The sequence below is a fragment of the Cupressus sempervirens genome, chromosome 2 (assembly GCF_028749045.1).
Source record: "Cupressus sempervirens isolate cs-2001-9-10 chromosome 2, ASM2874904v1, whole genome shotgun sequence".
Taxonomy (NCBI): domain Eukaryota; kingdom Viridiplantae; phylum Streptophyta; class Pinopsida; order Cupressales; family Cupressaceae; genus Cupressus; species Cupressus sempervirens.
Window position 1 is genome coordinate 401032821 of NC_143119.1, and position 17735 is coordinate 401050555.

Below are 17735 nucleotides of genomic sequence, written 5' to 3' on the forward strand. Positions count from 1 at the left end.
TTTGAAGCTAGATTTAAGAGTGCCAAAGATGAGCATGCCCTTGGGTGAACCCAAAAATGGGTTCCACTTTAGTGGGATGAAGAAATTTTTTTGTAAAATGTGAAAATCACATTCACCATATGTTTGTGCAAACATGGTAAACATGTTCGTTGTGAACATGTTTTACAACTATGTTCGCAGCAAACATATTTACCATAAATTAAGAATGTTCACGCGAACATTCGTAATTAATATGTTCACAGCGAACATTCGAAGCACTGAATTCCAGCTTTAAAACGTTGTTTTTTACCATCCAGTATTCATTTTAGCGACGTTGAATATTTGAGCCAGAGGTTGGAGTGAAAGTGTCCTATTGGTTAGCGTCCCCCATCATTCTCCTTCATATTCTCGTCTTTGCACTATTTCGGGTATGTCTATATATTATTATTTGAATATTTTTTGCATTTTTTATGTTTTCAAAGCATATTTTAATGTTAATTTAATATTTTTATTATTTATTTATGTTAAACTTAATTATATTAATTTAATGTTTATAAATTTTTTTGTATATGTTAGTTATATATTAGATAAATAATAATATAACATTAGAAAACAAAGTTAGAAAAAATTAGTGTTAAATTATTTAAATATTAGAAAAGCAATAGTTTAGAATATTAGAAAATATTTTAAAATAGTAATTTAGAATATCAGAACATTAGAAAAAACATTAGAAAAAAAATTACATTTAAATATTAGAAAAACATTAGAAAAAAAAATTAAATAGTTTAGAAAATATTAGAAAACTATGAGAAAATATTAGGATTTAAACATTAAAAAATATTAGAAAAATATTAGAAAATATTTTTAAAAACATTAGTCTTGAAAATTAGAAAAAAATAGAAAAATATTTAAAATTATTAAAAAAACAATAGTGTAGAAATAAAATTTAGAAAAATATTAGTTTTATTAGAAAAACATTAGTTTAATTAGAAACAATTTTTTTAGAAAAGTATTAGTTTTATTTATAAAGTCATTATAAAAAACAAATTTAGAAAAATATTAGTTTTATTAGAAAAACATTAGAAAAAAATTACATTTTTAAATATTAAAAAAAAAAATTAGAAAATATATTTTAAAATATTAGAAAACTATGAGAAAATATTAGAAAAAACATTAGAAAATATTAGAAACATATTAGCAAATATTGGAAAATATTTTTTAAAATATTAGTCTTGAAAATTAGAAAATATTAGAAAAACATTATAACAGTGTAGAATTATTAGGAAAAACAAATTATTAAGTGAAATATTTAAAAAAAATGTCAATTTCTTGTACAATATTAGAAAAATAAATTAGTAAATTAAACATTAGGAAATATTAGTATTTAACATTAAAGAAAATAAATTACTATATATAACATTAGAAAATATTAGAAAAAAATATTTTATATAAGAAAAACATTAGAAAAAAAAACAAAAAAACAAATTAGTGTAGAAAATTAAAAAATATTAGAACGAGGTAGATATATATATATATATATATATATATATATATACATCTCTCATATGTTATTTCATAGATGTATATGTACATATGTTCATGTTGCATGTGCATGCATGTTTTCAATATTCATATTTTTATTAATGTTTATGTACATGTTATTGATCTTTTAATGCCTTAATCGTTTATGTTTATGTATGTGTTATTCATGTTTCTGTATATATGTTATTCATCTTAATGCCTTATTCATGCTTTCAATATTCATGTTTATGTATATGTTATTCATCTTAATGCCTTAATCTAAGTGTAATTAACTATATTTAATGACACGTCTTAAGGGGAAATCCTAAATTATACATAAGAATGTAGATTAAAATGTACATATTTTATTTCATAGATATATGTATATATGTTCATGTTAAATGTAGACATGTATGTTTTCAATATTCATGTTTATGTATATGTTATTCATCTCAATGCCTTAATCTATGTGTAATTAAATGACATGTTTTAAGGGAGATCCTAAATTATACATAAGAATGTAGATTAAAATGTATTTTTTATTTTATAGATGTACATGTATATTTGTTCATGTTAAAAATTAAACATGTATGTTTTCAATATTCACATTTTTATGTATATGTTAAATTGATCTTAATGTCTTTATCTAAGTGTAATTAACTATATTTAATGACATGTCTTGAGGGGAGATCCTAAATTATACATAAGAATGTAGATTAATGTATATTTTATTTCATAAATATATGTAAATATGTCCATGTTAAATGTAGACATGTATGTTTTCAATATTCATGTTTATGTATATGTTATTATTTTTAATGCCTTAATCTAAGTATAATTAACTATATTTAATGACATGTCTTAAGGGGAGATCCTAAATTATACATATATAAGAATGTAGATTAATGCATATTAGGTAAGAATATAACATACATGTACATAAGAACATATAAATCTAGTATTACCTAAAGAATAGATGTTACAACATTTAATTAATAAAAGTTAATACATATAAAGATTATATACAAACATAAAGAATGTATCATATATAAGAACATAAAGATTATATACATAAATACATAACAACATTAACAATCGTAAGAAAACATAAATAATGTCTCCATAACCCTAAAACTAACTATAACCCTAAAAAATAACACTAACCATAACCCTAACCCTAATTTCTAACCCTAACTTGAAAACTCTAACCTTAACTCAAGTGAAAATTCTTTAACCCTAATCTTTAACCCTACGATTCTGTAATTGAAACGAGGTAATGTACAACCCCTAGGACCTATCTAACCATAACCCTAATCTAATCCGAACTAAATTTAATTGAAACCCTTAGATCTAATAGAAAACCTTTAATATTTAAATGAAGCTTCCCTATATATATATAACCCTGGAATAGATAACTCAAACCCTAATCTAGAAGGTTAAATTGTAATATCAAGGCAAGTGTTATTGTAATATCAAGGCAAATGTTAGACGTGTGCATCTATATAAATTTTGATTAACAAACTCCAAATCAATAGGACCAATTGTATAACAAGACAATCCTACATATTTACACTTTCTTAAGACCAATTATATACATCCACACTAGTAAAGAAAACAAAGAGTGGTACCTAGATACTTCTATTAAATATGTTAACAAAGAGAAGGAAGATATTATACAAGAAGAATGCAAGGTTCATAACATTGTCTATCCATTTTAATTCTTTAGTAGACCTAGCTTAGTCATCACCATCATACCCATGGCTGTGAATGATCTAATTGTAAAGTTACCAGTGTTATGTTTCCCCTAGAAAAATAATAGTCAAAATGGAGTATGCATGAGTTGTATTTGATATGCCCGATCATTCACCAAAGACCATAATTCACAATTCCTTACTGTAAATTTCTTGAATCCTCATTTAGATTCAATAAGCATGCTTTGATACCAAATGAGAGAGCTATAGAAATGTTTTGAATTGCATTTCTTAGAAAATTATAAAAATATATTACTTAAATAGAATGAGATGAACCCTTTATATTTCTTATACAATCAGTAATCAAACTACGAAATAGGAAAAGTATATATATTTTAGAATAACTACTCCAAATATTTGATCTAGGGGATAAAATAAGATCTAATATCCTTTAGATCATTCTTAAATTTTATATATATTTTAAATGATGGATTATGGACCAATGCGAATAATAATTAGTTATGTTTAGACTAAATTTAGAAGGATGATCAAATTCAAGTTATGAAAATTACATACATTTAATCCCCTAAGCAAGATTTTGGGAGTGTATAATTTCTTTTAGTCAGTATTAAATAACCTTTTCTCATCTTTAACTCCTAGCCAAAGGAATATTCTTTTTATTCCCTCAAGTTTGTTGAACCACACAACAAGTATATGTAAGAAATACATGAAATCTAGATCTAGAGGTAATTTTAATTAACCTCATGAGTATTTTGAGTTACTTACATTACTAAGAAGATATCATTTCTAGCTTCGAGAGTATCAATCATAGAACTTCAAGATCTTTGTAAGTTTCATGAGTTTTTGATTGAAAGGTTAAGGTTGAAATCATGAAATTTTTTCTAGGATTAGGTTGACTATGTGATCATTGTCCTTTGGGTTTGAGATTTTTATAGATATAATTTATAGTCAATTATATTGTATATCCATGTTTTTAACTAGATCTAACATCTCTATGATAGTAAAAATAAGATCCATATCAAGGTAAGTTTACTCTTTCTATCTCACCTCTTGTGCCTACTTTTATACGTTAGATGTAATATCATACCTTTGTTATTTTCCATTTCCTTTGTAGTATCACAAAATACTTTAACAATTTTATATATCATAAGCACATATTTATCTTGAAAGGAATACATCCTTGACTCCCCCATCCTTGAATCTGTATCTTGCATTAGAACCCCTCTATTCATTTTTGGTTGTGATAATTCACTTTTGGTTTGAGGGTGAGCCTCTTGAGTTTTTTATGTTTTTATCAGATACCTAAAATTTGGTTCAGTGATCATCACTCATATAAATTCTCACCATTTCATATTTTTCAAACATTCTTAGTTTTTATCATTTTCATCATCAAATTAATATTTTCACAAATACATTTGCAGTGTAATTACAATGACCTATCATTGATATTGCATGATGCTAAGTTTTCACAAAATCAACAAAGGGTATAAGTGTCAAATATACCCCTTGGTATGACTTAGATGGATGATGATACTATTACACTTGCTCACAAGTAGGATAACCAATCTTTGTGACACCACAATTTCTCAACAAAATGAAAGTCTTATTAATGAAATCTAGCAATATTTTGAATTGTTCAAATTTTTAATTGCATAGAACTTTGATGAACCACTCACTAGCTACTTTCAATCTTCATTAAAAATGACACGTAGTCTTAAATAATTTGTTTGCACATGCAGTTACTTTGAACCCTAATCTAACTCATTGAACCATTTAAGTCAAACCTAGGTACTAATCTTTAATTCCTAAAGTTCTGAAAACTCAAGAACTCCAAGCTAAATAACTCTAACTCTAACTCTTAGACTCTCATGTATGTACGTGTGATCATATTTAAATTTTATTGATATGTGTACATGTTACAGATTATCTTAGAGGCATGTGATGTACGTTCAATTGCATATAATTTTTTATTTAATTAAAAAATTGTGTGTACAATAGACTTAGCTCTTGAGACATTAGTACAAATATGACTTTACACAATCAGCTTGCTCATCATCCTACTGCAGCACCTGTTGCAGCTCTTCTTGTGGCACCTAATGCAGTTCTTATTCCAGCTCCTTGTGTAATTTGTTGTGTTCCTTGTAGTGGGGCTCCTATTGTACCTCATTGTAGGGCTCATCGTGCGGCTCATGTTGTGGCTCCTAGTGTAGCTCTAGGTGGTGTAGGTCCTGGCGTGGCTCCTATTGGAGGTCAGGCTGCACCTGCAGCTCTTGCTGGAGGTCCTACTACACGACCTCCACACATCAATATCAATGCGTTATTTGCATTTTCAGAGTAGGAGATTGCTAGAATACAATAGTCTATATTGTCCTCTGATGATGGTATATATAGAGACATATGTGCTACTATATGTAGGAGTTTATAGGATTTGACTACTAGATTTAGAGCTCACCATTCATTTACTCCTAACATATTAGCTTCCATATCTAGGGAGCTTAGGGATGAGATTTTAGGAGATGCATCTTTTTATGATGTTAAGAGGGTGGCCCCCAAAGATGTCATCAAATGAGATCTCTTTCCATCATATGAGGGAGCACAGGGTAGGGTGAGAGGCTACCGAGTCACATGATGCAAAGATCATGTTATTGCTAGCATGATCTATCCTCATTTTTTAGCCGCACATGGTTGTTATCCTAATAACAACTAGATACCTCTTTATTTTGCATATTAGTTGTACACTAAGTTTCGTATGGGGCTCAATGTCAACTACTTAGACATTCCAAATTATTGCAGATAGGGGTGTGGTCAGATTGCAAATCATGAGTAGTATTCTAGTGCACAACGTCTACCACCTCCAGATGTTAGACAATTCATTGGATAGAGACTACCGCCAATGACTCCAGTATTGATGCCTATTGCAGATAGAGTTGTCATTGCTTCCTAGAGGGGAGCAATTGACACTATTGGACACATTGCATCTACAGCTACTAGTATCACATATGATTCTCTTGGTCATTATATTCATAGTCGATGGAGTCATCCACCTGGTTGACCATCTTTAGAGGCATCTAGTAGCACTTCAAGCACCTCCCCTAATGAGGCATATAGAGCTACTAGACTACCACTACCAGGTGATGTTCATGCTCTTTCAGGACAACACACACATATGGATGTAGCACTGTATTTTTTGGAGGATATGTTGCAGAGTATCAGTTATATTTCTGATACATAGGGGATGTCAGTTCACTTAGTGATGGATGCCATTAGACACCATCAGAGCCCCGTAGTTCCACAGACATAGGCCACCACACGAGTGACCGAAGATACACCTGTGCGTAGCTCACAACATTCGGTACCAGGCTCATGGCACTCTACAGATGACTCAGGCATACGAGTTGGAGATGTTAGGATCATAGCTGAGGGTCTTGATGATTTTGATGAGCAGTTACGAGGGCTATCTGAGATTGATACTAGTTTGAGCATGGTTATTTCAATGTACATGGACATGTTATTCTAACCCGACAGCATTGATTCTACACCATTACCCATTCAGTTACACAATCCACTTCACTCATCATTACTAGCAGTTGGGCATGGTGTTGAGGGTGGTTCAGTAGGTGTTAGATTTTAGGAGGTGCATTGATATATGATATGATGGAGTCTATTGATCATCCTCCACCTTTAGAGACCCAGGTACGTATATATATATATATATATATACATATAATTTATTTTTAAATTTAAATATATGGATTTATTTATAAATTAAGTTCAGATAAATATTTAAAATTTAATCTAACTATAATAAATCATGTAGGCATAGGTCGTTGAGTACATGCTTACATCTAGTGTTGGTTCAGGGCATGTACGTGAGAGAGATGATTCTATTGAGGCACCCAGTAGTGCTCAGGTACCAGTTTTAAATAGTTTGTTTAAAGTTATTTATGAACTTCAAACTAGATATATATGCACTCGTATTTAATTTGAATGTACACACACACACACACACACACACACACATATGTTTAGATAGAACTCTAATATACATACATACATACATACATACATACATACATACATACATACATACATACATACATACATATATATATATATATATATATATATATATATATATATATATATATATATATATATATATATATATATATATATATATTTGTAGGGCTTGATTGATGCACTCGAGCAGCCACAAGATGTACAGGAGACTCGATCAGAGGGTCATTCTATTCGTATGCATCTTGAGGGGTCCCTCTAGTAGTAGTAGATTTATATATTTTTTGATGCATTTGTATATTGCAGACTTACATACACATATGTGTATTTTAGTACCTTGATGACATGTATACATATGTTTCACTATTTATTTGACTATTTAGTACTTCAATAGTTAGATGGTCACATGTATATATGAATTTTTACATTTTGCTACATACATGTATTTATTTGAGATTTACATTTTGCATATGTATGCATTTCAGTTCTAGAGATATATTAGATGTAGATGTTTATTCTTGAGACATGTACATATGTATGTGTATTTTTTTTGTATTATAGCTAGAACATGTTCTTGAGACATGTACATGCATATACGTGTGTTATTTTTTTTGTATTATAGTAGAACATTCTTCATGAATTAGATTATAGCTTTTAAACTTTAGATTTTATTGTGATCATTATATAAAATAATCAAATTAACTTCTCTAAATACCTACTTCAATAGTTAAATATTCAAAGAAGTTCCAAATTAATCTATGAACCTAATTTAAAATTTTGAAAAATAATAATAATTAATAGGGTGATTGAATTGAATTAATATAGGTGCTTAAAACTACTAAATTAACCCAAATGATTTAGATTATAAATTTAAAACATTATATTTATTTTTAATCATTATATGAAATAAACAATTAGTAGGACTAAAGATACATAAATTTGGTAAATCAATTAATAGGAATAAAGATACAAATTTGTTAAATCAATTAGTAGGAAGTTAGAAAGATACATAGTTCTTAAATTATCAATTAGTAACTCGCTAAAGATAAATATTAGTTTTATGTGGATAAAAATATGTTAATTAGGTAAGCCAATACATTATTTTAGAAAACTTTTACAAAATATAATATTTAAAAACATATTAATTTAATCTAATTTAAACTAAGAGTATGACCATAGACAATAAACTAACATTAATATATAGTTTTTTAATAAACTAACGATAACTATGAACTTATAATCTTACAATTTTAAAAACACATTTAATTCACTTATGAAATTCAATAGTGTAAGTTCCAACTAACTTTTATTGCCTATTTATATCAAGTTGTTAAATTACTAAATTCATCCATTGTACAATTAATATTATTAATTTATATAGTTTTAAAATAAACTAATGATAATTAAGAGTATGATTGTACAATTAAAAACACATTTAATTCAAGATGAAATTTACAAGGGTTTGAGGTGCAGATCTGAAGTTAGTTATTGCTATAGTGCCGCATGAACAGTATTTTGCTACAATCGGCATGAACAATATTTTGCTACAGTACGGCGTGAACAGTGTTGGTATCAAGTTTACTTGTTTTTTCGGCTGATTAGAAGTTTGGAGGGCTGGCCGACTACATCTGCAAAATACTACGGCCACTAATTCCAGGTTTCTTCTGTCAAATTTTGATATTTTGCATAATAATTGTTGAATACAAGTCTCAATAGTTGTTGCAACCTTTAAGGCAGCTGTAAGTGCACATCTACATTTAAAAATTACCCTTTATTAGTAGATTGAAAGAGTTTCCAGATTTTTCATATACTATTGAATGTGTGCCAAGTGTTTGTGAAAATGTTATGATGCGTATTATGCATTTTAATGTCACTTCATAGTTGTTCGTAAATCTACTCATTGGAAAGCAATTTATTGAGGAAATCAGCTTTATGATTTTGCATACAAAGTGTTTGACAATATTCCTTAAGTTAAATTTCTGCAAGTCAAAGTTCAAATCAGGGGAGGATATTACATTTAGTAGGAAAACAATGAGAAAATATGTTAAGAGAAGATTAATTGTGGATGATAGTACTATGGAGGGCAATTGGGCAATCATGTGCAGAGCACCTTGTTCTGATAGGATTGAAGAGTCAATAAAAAATTTAGTCATATCATTTTGGATTGATAACACTCATCCTTCATCAAATAGTAGAGATGTTATCAAGCATAGGATTACATTTGGTCAATATGAACATCATACAAAACATTGCTTGGATACAACACAACATGAGTTATATGTGTCATTTTGTAGTGAACATCCTAGCGTAAAAGTTGGGAAAACGTTGTTTGAAAAATTGAAACCATACTTTGTGAGGTTAAACAAAGTGTTTGAAACATGTTATTGTCATCATCATATTGAGTTTGATCTCCACTATCAGGTATTTCAAAAGTTTGTAGAAGACACATATGGTTTTCATGCCGCTACTCCTAGTAGGAGAAGTGAGTTTATATCATCCATTCTATGTGACAAAATAGATGATCCAGCTGGTCAAATAAATTGCATCAAAGGATTATGTGAAACATGTGGTGAATTGGCTCTATTTCCTTTGAAAATTGAAAATATTGATGTAACAAAAAAATTGAATTGCAAAAGTTACAAGTATGTCAAGAATGAAACAAAGTTGGGGAAATAGACAAAAAGTTTGGAATATGTTGAAGAGGAGTTACCCGTTCTAACATTTATGGACAAATTTAAGAATTTGATTCGACCTTATATTTGTCATGCATTTTTTGCAAAGTGAAAAGCACAACAGTTTCAAACTTTGAGAGATAATTTCCCAATTGGAATGATTGGATCAGTTGTTGATTTTGCAGAGAACTATTCCTTTGTTCATTAGAAAGCATTTCAATCAAAATATTACTTTTCTAAGCAGGTTACTATTATGGTACATATTTGTTATAGACATGCACAGTTAGATTTGGATGGTGTTCAGAGTACAGTTCAACCACAATTAATTTTTTTATATAAATGATGATAAAGAACATGACATTCACTATGTAGAACATTGCTTCAATATGTTCTTTTCATATTTGAAAGAAAGAAAAATAAATTTTGATAAACATTATATTTGGTCTAATGGATGTGTCACATAGTTCAAATCATCTAGACCATTTTATGCATTGTGTAGATATCATTGCAATGAGAATATAAAACACATATGGAATTTCTTCAAGAATGGCCGTGGAAAAGGTGAAGATGATGGTGTTGGAGCTTGCATCAAACGTGCTCTGTGAAAGTATCAAATGAATTATTAGGGAGTTCATGTAAATGATGCACATGATGTTGTTGAATGGTGTAAGACACATTTTTCATTAAATGAGGTTAGGACATCATCAACAACAAGTTGACAGGTACCATATAGAGTCTTTTGGGAGAGAATAGGTATGGATGTGTACATCTATTTAAATTTTATGCAATTAATTTATAAAATTTTATTGTTAAGTTTTATTTTTCAATTTGTTGAAGTTTAAATTTAATTTGTCCATATTTTTAATTTAATGAACTTCCAGGTGTTAATAGAAAAAAAATGCATGGTTGCAAGAGGATAGAAAAGATATGTTCCTTACATTTAGTTATGAGTATAGATAATTGCAATTGGACATTGAAGACAAGAGAATACTCATGTTTTTGTGACAGTTGCATTGATGAAGATTATGAAGAATACATCAATCAAACACATGGATATACAGGTGCATGGATTTTGGTACCACTTGATGTTACTGATACATTTGATAAAGATGATGAAAATTTTGATGATATTCCATTGAATTCTGATGATTATAATCATATCTTTGGATTGATAAAAATGGGTATCATAAAAATTAATATCAACTTGTTATCTAATTATCAATTTGAACTATTTTATATACACTGTACACATACGTGTGTACTTGTTATTTAGGAGACGTCTTTGCAGTGATTGTTGAGCTTGGAAATCATGAAGGTGTCAGTTATTATTTATTGCAATGTATTGTAGAGAGGACAAAGTTATATGACCCTGAAGAAAGTGATGGAATGTTGTTCCCCATAGGTAACTTTATATATATATTGGTCAAAATTGGTCAAAAAGTGGAACCCAATATTGTGGGATCACCCCCTTCTCTTCTAGTTTACCCAGTTGAAGAAACAACCCTCTATCACTATGTGATAATTTGTAGCAAAAATTTATAAGATTGTCAATCACATCTCAGCTAATAGAAGGTCAACCCTTGAAAATTTGAAGACCTTTTTCCTTAGTGTCATGCCCCTGGATATAAGTTTTAGTCTGAGATGAGCTTGGGTGGTGATTTTGGAAACTTCTTAGAGAATGAAAAAGAAATTGGAGGATGATCTTATTTCTATCAAGAAATGGAAAAGGGAGATGCAAATGAGGGCAAGTAGTAGTAATGTGGTTTCCTCTGAAGCCATGCTCTGGAAGTTCTCAAATGAAATGATAGCTCTAAAAAGGCAGATCTCTAAATATTTATCTTTGTTCCATCAACACTACTAGGATATCCCAAGGAGAAATAATCAAGGGAAGGTGTTGCAATTATCTCATGTGTAGTCAAGACTAGCTATAGAGGTGCCACCCAAGAAAGGGAATATGTTTGTATCCCATCTCACCACTGCCCATGTTAGAGAAACATGCCCAAAAATGGCAAGGTCTGTGCAAATTAACATCTCAAATGAGCTAGCAAGCAAGGATCTCAGATGAAAAGAGGATTCAGCTCCTAATGGTGACTTTGGAAATTATTACTTAGAGTATGAATCCAATTTAGAAAGAGGAGATTGCTTTACTACATTGAACAGGACATCATTGACAGTGTTTACTAGAAGCCAAAAGAGTAAATCTTTGATTGCTCATACCCAACATCAGAATAATATGTCTACAAGCACCTCCACCCAGGCTGCTAGTCTTGGTGCCTCATCATCTCGTGTCATATAGATAGGTAAGAATTCGAGCTCATTTCACATTATCTAGTTTTGAAAAGATGGTTGTATTCAAGTTTCTCTATTGGATTACTTCATGTCCAACTCTTCAGAGTTTTAGAGGTTGGTTGAATACTATAAAAGAAGATATTAGTGGTGTTAGTGCTTGCATAAATTTTCCTTTTGAAGAAGAGCCCTCATTGTCTAATTTCTTTCATGAAGAAGAGTCTTGTGTTTTGGTTGTCTCATCGAAGTAGAAACTCGAGCCCTTTTATGTGTCTCTATTTATTGACATACATATATTGAGTTATTATATCATTGATTCTAGGGCATTGGATAGTGTGATTTGGGCTTTAGTATATCATGACATTAGGCTCCCAGTGACTGCAACCTTTGTCTCTTGCTACTCGATGGATGCCAAATAGGTCTCCTTGCTAGGAAAAATTAAGGATGCATAGGTTGCCCTAGCAACTCATCCAACCAAGAGGTTGTTGCTAACTATCCTAGAGATTGACATCCCTACTAGCTGTGGTATGTTTCTAAGAAGAATTTTTTGTAGGAATATGGGAGGAGACATTAAGATAGTTTTTTCACATGTGACTATCTCGATTGGTAATAAAAATATCAAGCTAGAGCTGAAGGAGAAAGAAAAATTTACTATGTTGAAGTCAGATGATCCCAAGGCTTAGATCCTATACCAAGAACTTGAGTTTTGAAATTATATTATCTTTAGTGATGTACCAGTGATGGAGAATGATTAGGAGATGGCATATGAGTCTTGCATATGGACATTATAATTTGATGGTAGTTTTGCATCCACTGGTTATGGAGTTGGCATAGTATTGATATCCCTAGAAGATGAGATGACCCACCTCACATACAAGCTTGAATTCAAGAAGACAAATAACTCAACAGAATACAAATAACTATTGCTTAACATAGTAGCTACCAAGATGAGGAAGGTGAATATTATCAAATATTGGGGAGATGTTGAATTGATAGTTAACCAAGTTTGATACTAGTACACCATGAAGAATCATAGGTTGAGGAATTTTAGGAACCGAGTCTAGGATGAGATCAAAGATTTTGATGCTTTGTTTTTTGAAGTCATTTCGAGAGACTAGAACACATAAGCTAACTAGTGTATGGAACCTCCCTAATTTTTGGTTTTTGGTGTTATTAGAGGTTAGTTATGTGTGTGAGTGTGTTTAATAAGTTCCAAGTATCTGTGGAATGCAATTACTCCAATTCTAAGAGCTAAGTTGCTCATTAGGTCTTAGTTGCTCATTGAGCCAAAATTTTCTCAATGGGTCAAACATCAGAAGGGATGAATAATTAAGGTCTTTGATTACTTAAATAGGTCCTAGGTATTCTATCTAGGGTCCTAGAATGGTCTTGAAGGACCCATTTGGCCATAAAGCCTTATGAGCAAAATGTTGCTCCAAAGTTGCAAAATTGCTCAAAAGTTGCTTTCACAACTTTCACAAGAAATTGCACTTATTAGTTTTTGAGGTTGCAACTACTCATGCTTAGGTATATAAGTTGGGTAGATCATATTTTCAGGGGTTGGAATAATTACCAACAATTTTTACACATGTGGGAGTGCTATACAGACATTTCTACAAAGTTTTCCTTGGTTTTATGTTGTAGTATGGCCTTGTACAGATTGGCACAGTAGATCCAGTTCATGTTTTTAATATATTAATTTTGTTGCTTCTTTCCATACGAACATTGGTACTAGAGTTATAGGGTTTTCAAATTATAGGGTTTTCTGATGCAGGGGACTCCACTTAATACCATAAACTCATAACAAAAACAAAGGAACAACAACAAATGCTAGAAACAAAATATGGAATTCTTATTATTGCCACAAATGTGGAATTAAAAAATTCTCAATTACAATATGCTAATACAAATGGGCACCTTCATTAAAAAAATATGCAAGACAATGCTATGAACTATCACCCCAAGTTGTCCTAGACAATCTTTAGCCCTTTCTTGAATAGATAGTTTTATGCTGCCCAGGAAGGTTCTGGATGTTTAAACTTAATACCTAGGGCCGATAGACCCTAACAATACACATAGATTTGGAATACATCTTTGACAAATTATTTTAGAAATTTTGGTAGCCCAAATTTTGAAGGCCATAACTCACGAACTATTGCTTTGATTGGCTATTATAACCACTTTTTGGAAATGCCAACTCCTAACCTACAGGCTTAAAACTATGCTAGCACCCTTCCATCAAGTTTTCAAACCTCATCTGGGCACTCTAAGGCCTCCAATGGTGACCCTAAAGATTTTTCTACAAATTTTCCATCAAAAATCTACAATAACTTCTATGATACTAATGCTTGAGAAATGAGATTTTTATGGTAGGCTTACAACTCTAAAATGAACCTTCTTGTAGAAAATGAGAACATTCTAAGCTTGTATGACAAACTTACTGAAAATAGTAAGTTCCTATAAATAGTAACCACCATGTCTACTAGTCCTTATTAAAATAGAAAAGGCTGAAAATAAAATATTTTTGGGTGATGCAAGATTGCCCTTACGCCCAGGATGCTCTTGCATCAGACACCCGGGGGTAATTTGAGAAGTGACCCCGTCACATCTCAAGTGTTTAGAGGAAAACCAAGATGGTTTACCTCCTCCTTTGCTATCCATGATGAATCCTCAAATGGTCTCCCTTTCCATTTGACTAGATATTCCTCATAAGTTTTATTTCTAGTACTTTTTTTGATACGACTATCTAGTATCTCCTCAATCTCCTTGGTAGCCGAACTAGCTACTAGAATGCTCCATTGTGCTTCTACAACTTCATCTCCATCACCTCCTTCATAATACTCTCTCAAATCCAAAATATTCAATTCAGCAAGCAACTCCACTTCGTACGCATTTCCAAAATCATGCCTCTTCACTATCTTGCATGATCCAAACTTCTTCATCTTCAGCTTATTATATGTACCTACTGAAAAATGCTCCTTTATCAAATGAACCATGACTTCATCTCCAATCTAAAATTCATTATATCTCTTTTTCACATCTACCTTAGCCTTATATTGTGTATTCATCTTTATGATGTGCTTCCTCACCTACTCACAGATGTTCTTTAAATGTTCAACAAAATCTTCTGCTTCAGCACTACTTATCTCTCCCTTATCCAACTTCCTCAATTCAAAAACATTTCTGGGACTACTCCCATATACAATCTAGAATGGTGATTTACCAGTACTCCTATTGATAGAATTATTATATGCAAATTCTGTCTATGATAAAATCATATCCCATCCTTTTGGTTTATCTCCAACCAAGCATCTCAGCAAGTTTCCCAAACTACAATTTATAGTTTCTATCTGCCCATCAGTCTGTGGATGATGTGATGAACTAAACTTCAAATTTTTCTTCAACTTCTTTCATAATGTATGCTAGAAATACCCAAAAAAAATAGTATCTATATCTGAAATTATACTCTTTGGCAGACCATGCAATCAAACCACTTCTCTGAAAAATAACTTTGCTACATGAACAACATCACTAGTCTTCTTGCAAGGAATAAAATGTGCCATCTTTGAAAACTTTTCAACCACCACAAAAATATAATCATGCCCATGTTGTGTTCTCGGTAATCTGAGAATGAAATCCATGTTGATATCCTCCCACAACTTCTCTAGTATAGATAATGGCTAATACAACCACGTATTCTGCTTCACTCCTTTCTCCATCTGACATACTCAACAAATTTTTAAAAACTTCATCACATCTTGTTGTAACTATGGCCAATAATAATTTTCAGCAACCAAAGCTATAGTTTTATCTTTGCCAAAATGTCTAGCCAATCCTCCATTATGCTTCTCCTTGATGATTTTCTCTCTCAGTAAGCTTCTTGGAATGCACAGCTGGCTTCCTTTGAACAACATATTATCTTGGATCATAAAATCCAACCACTTTGTCCTGTCAAGTGTAATAGGTTCTATACAAGCCTTCTATGTTTCACCAAATCTGGATCATCTGGATACAATATACTAAGTTTCTTGAACCCAACCACCTCTATCTACATTTATGCTAGCAAAAGTTGTCTACTACTAAGAGCATCTACAACTTTGTTAGACTTCTCACTTCTGTGTTTCAAAACAAATGTATAACTCTGTAAAAACTCAACCCACTTTAAATGCCTTTGGTTCAATTTTCCTTGACTATTAAAATATCACAAAGCTTGATGATTAGTATACAAAAAAAACTCCTTGGGAAGAAGATAGTGTCTCCACTTCTTCAATGCTTGAACTACGGCATAAAATTCATGATCATAAAGAGAATATTTTCTTTTTGCATCATTCAACTTCTCACTAAAATAAGCAACAAGTCTACCTTTTTGGCTCACAATAACTCCTATTGCAGTACCACTAGCATTGTAGTCCACTTGAAACACCTTGTTAAAATTAGGAAGTGATAAAACAAGTTGCTTAGTAACTTTATGTTTCAACAAATTGAAACTCTTATCTGCTCCTATAGCCCACTTGAACTCTTTCCGATCTCCTCTGATTATTTTAGTCAAGGGTTCACAAATACTACTAAAACTTCTTATAAACTTTTTGTAAAATGTAGCCAGTCCATGAAAAGATCTTACCTCTATCACACTCCTTGGAGTAGGCCATTCGAGGATAGCCTTCACTTTCTCTGGGTCCATTTTCAGATGTTCTCCTGAGACTACAAATCCTAGGTACACCAATTCCTTCTTTACAAAACTACACTTCTTCAAGTTTATCAGCAACTTTTCTTCCCTCAACTTTTCAAACACCTTGCGAATATGAATCAAATGCTCCTCCAATGTCTTACTAAAGATCAATATATCATCTAGGTAAACAATGATAAACTTACCTAGAAACTCCTTCGGTACCTCATTCATGAGCCTCATGAAAGTGCTCAGTGCATTGGTTAGCCCAAAAGGCATGACTAACCACTCATATAGTCATTCCCTTGTCTTGAAAGTAGTCTTCCACTCATCACCTTCCCTGATACGAATCTAATGGTACCCACTCTTCATATCTATCTTTGTGAAATATTGAGCTCCACTCAAATAGTCCATAATATCATCCATCTTTGGCAATGGAAATCTATACTTTATCATGATCTTGTTAATAGCGCAAGAAGTTGTGCACATTGTCCATTCTTCATTCTTCTTTGGTGCTAATTATGTTGGTACAACACATGGACTCAAACTCTCTTGAATTAAACCCTTCTATAATAACTCATGAATTTTCCTATTCAACTCTTCACTTTCTGCTAATGTCATTCTGTGCGCTACTTTATTTAGAAAACTGGCTCCTAGAACCAAATCCATCTAGTGACTAATCTTCCTCACTGGGGCAATCCATCAGGTACATTATCTGATACAATATCAGAAAACTCTTCCAACATATCTGCAACTTCTACAGGTACCTCCTCTACTTCTTCCTTACTATCTTTAGGAATTATAGAAAAACACATATGCTCATGCTTCATACCTTTAAGAAACTCTTTTCCATCAACAAAACATATTCTAGCAGCACTACAT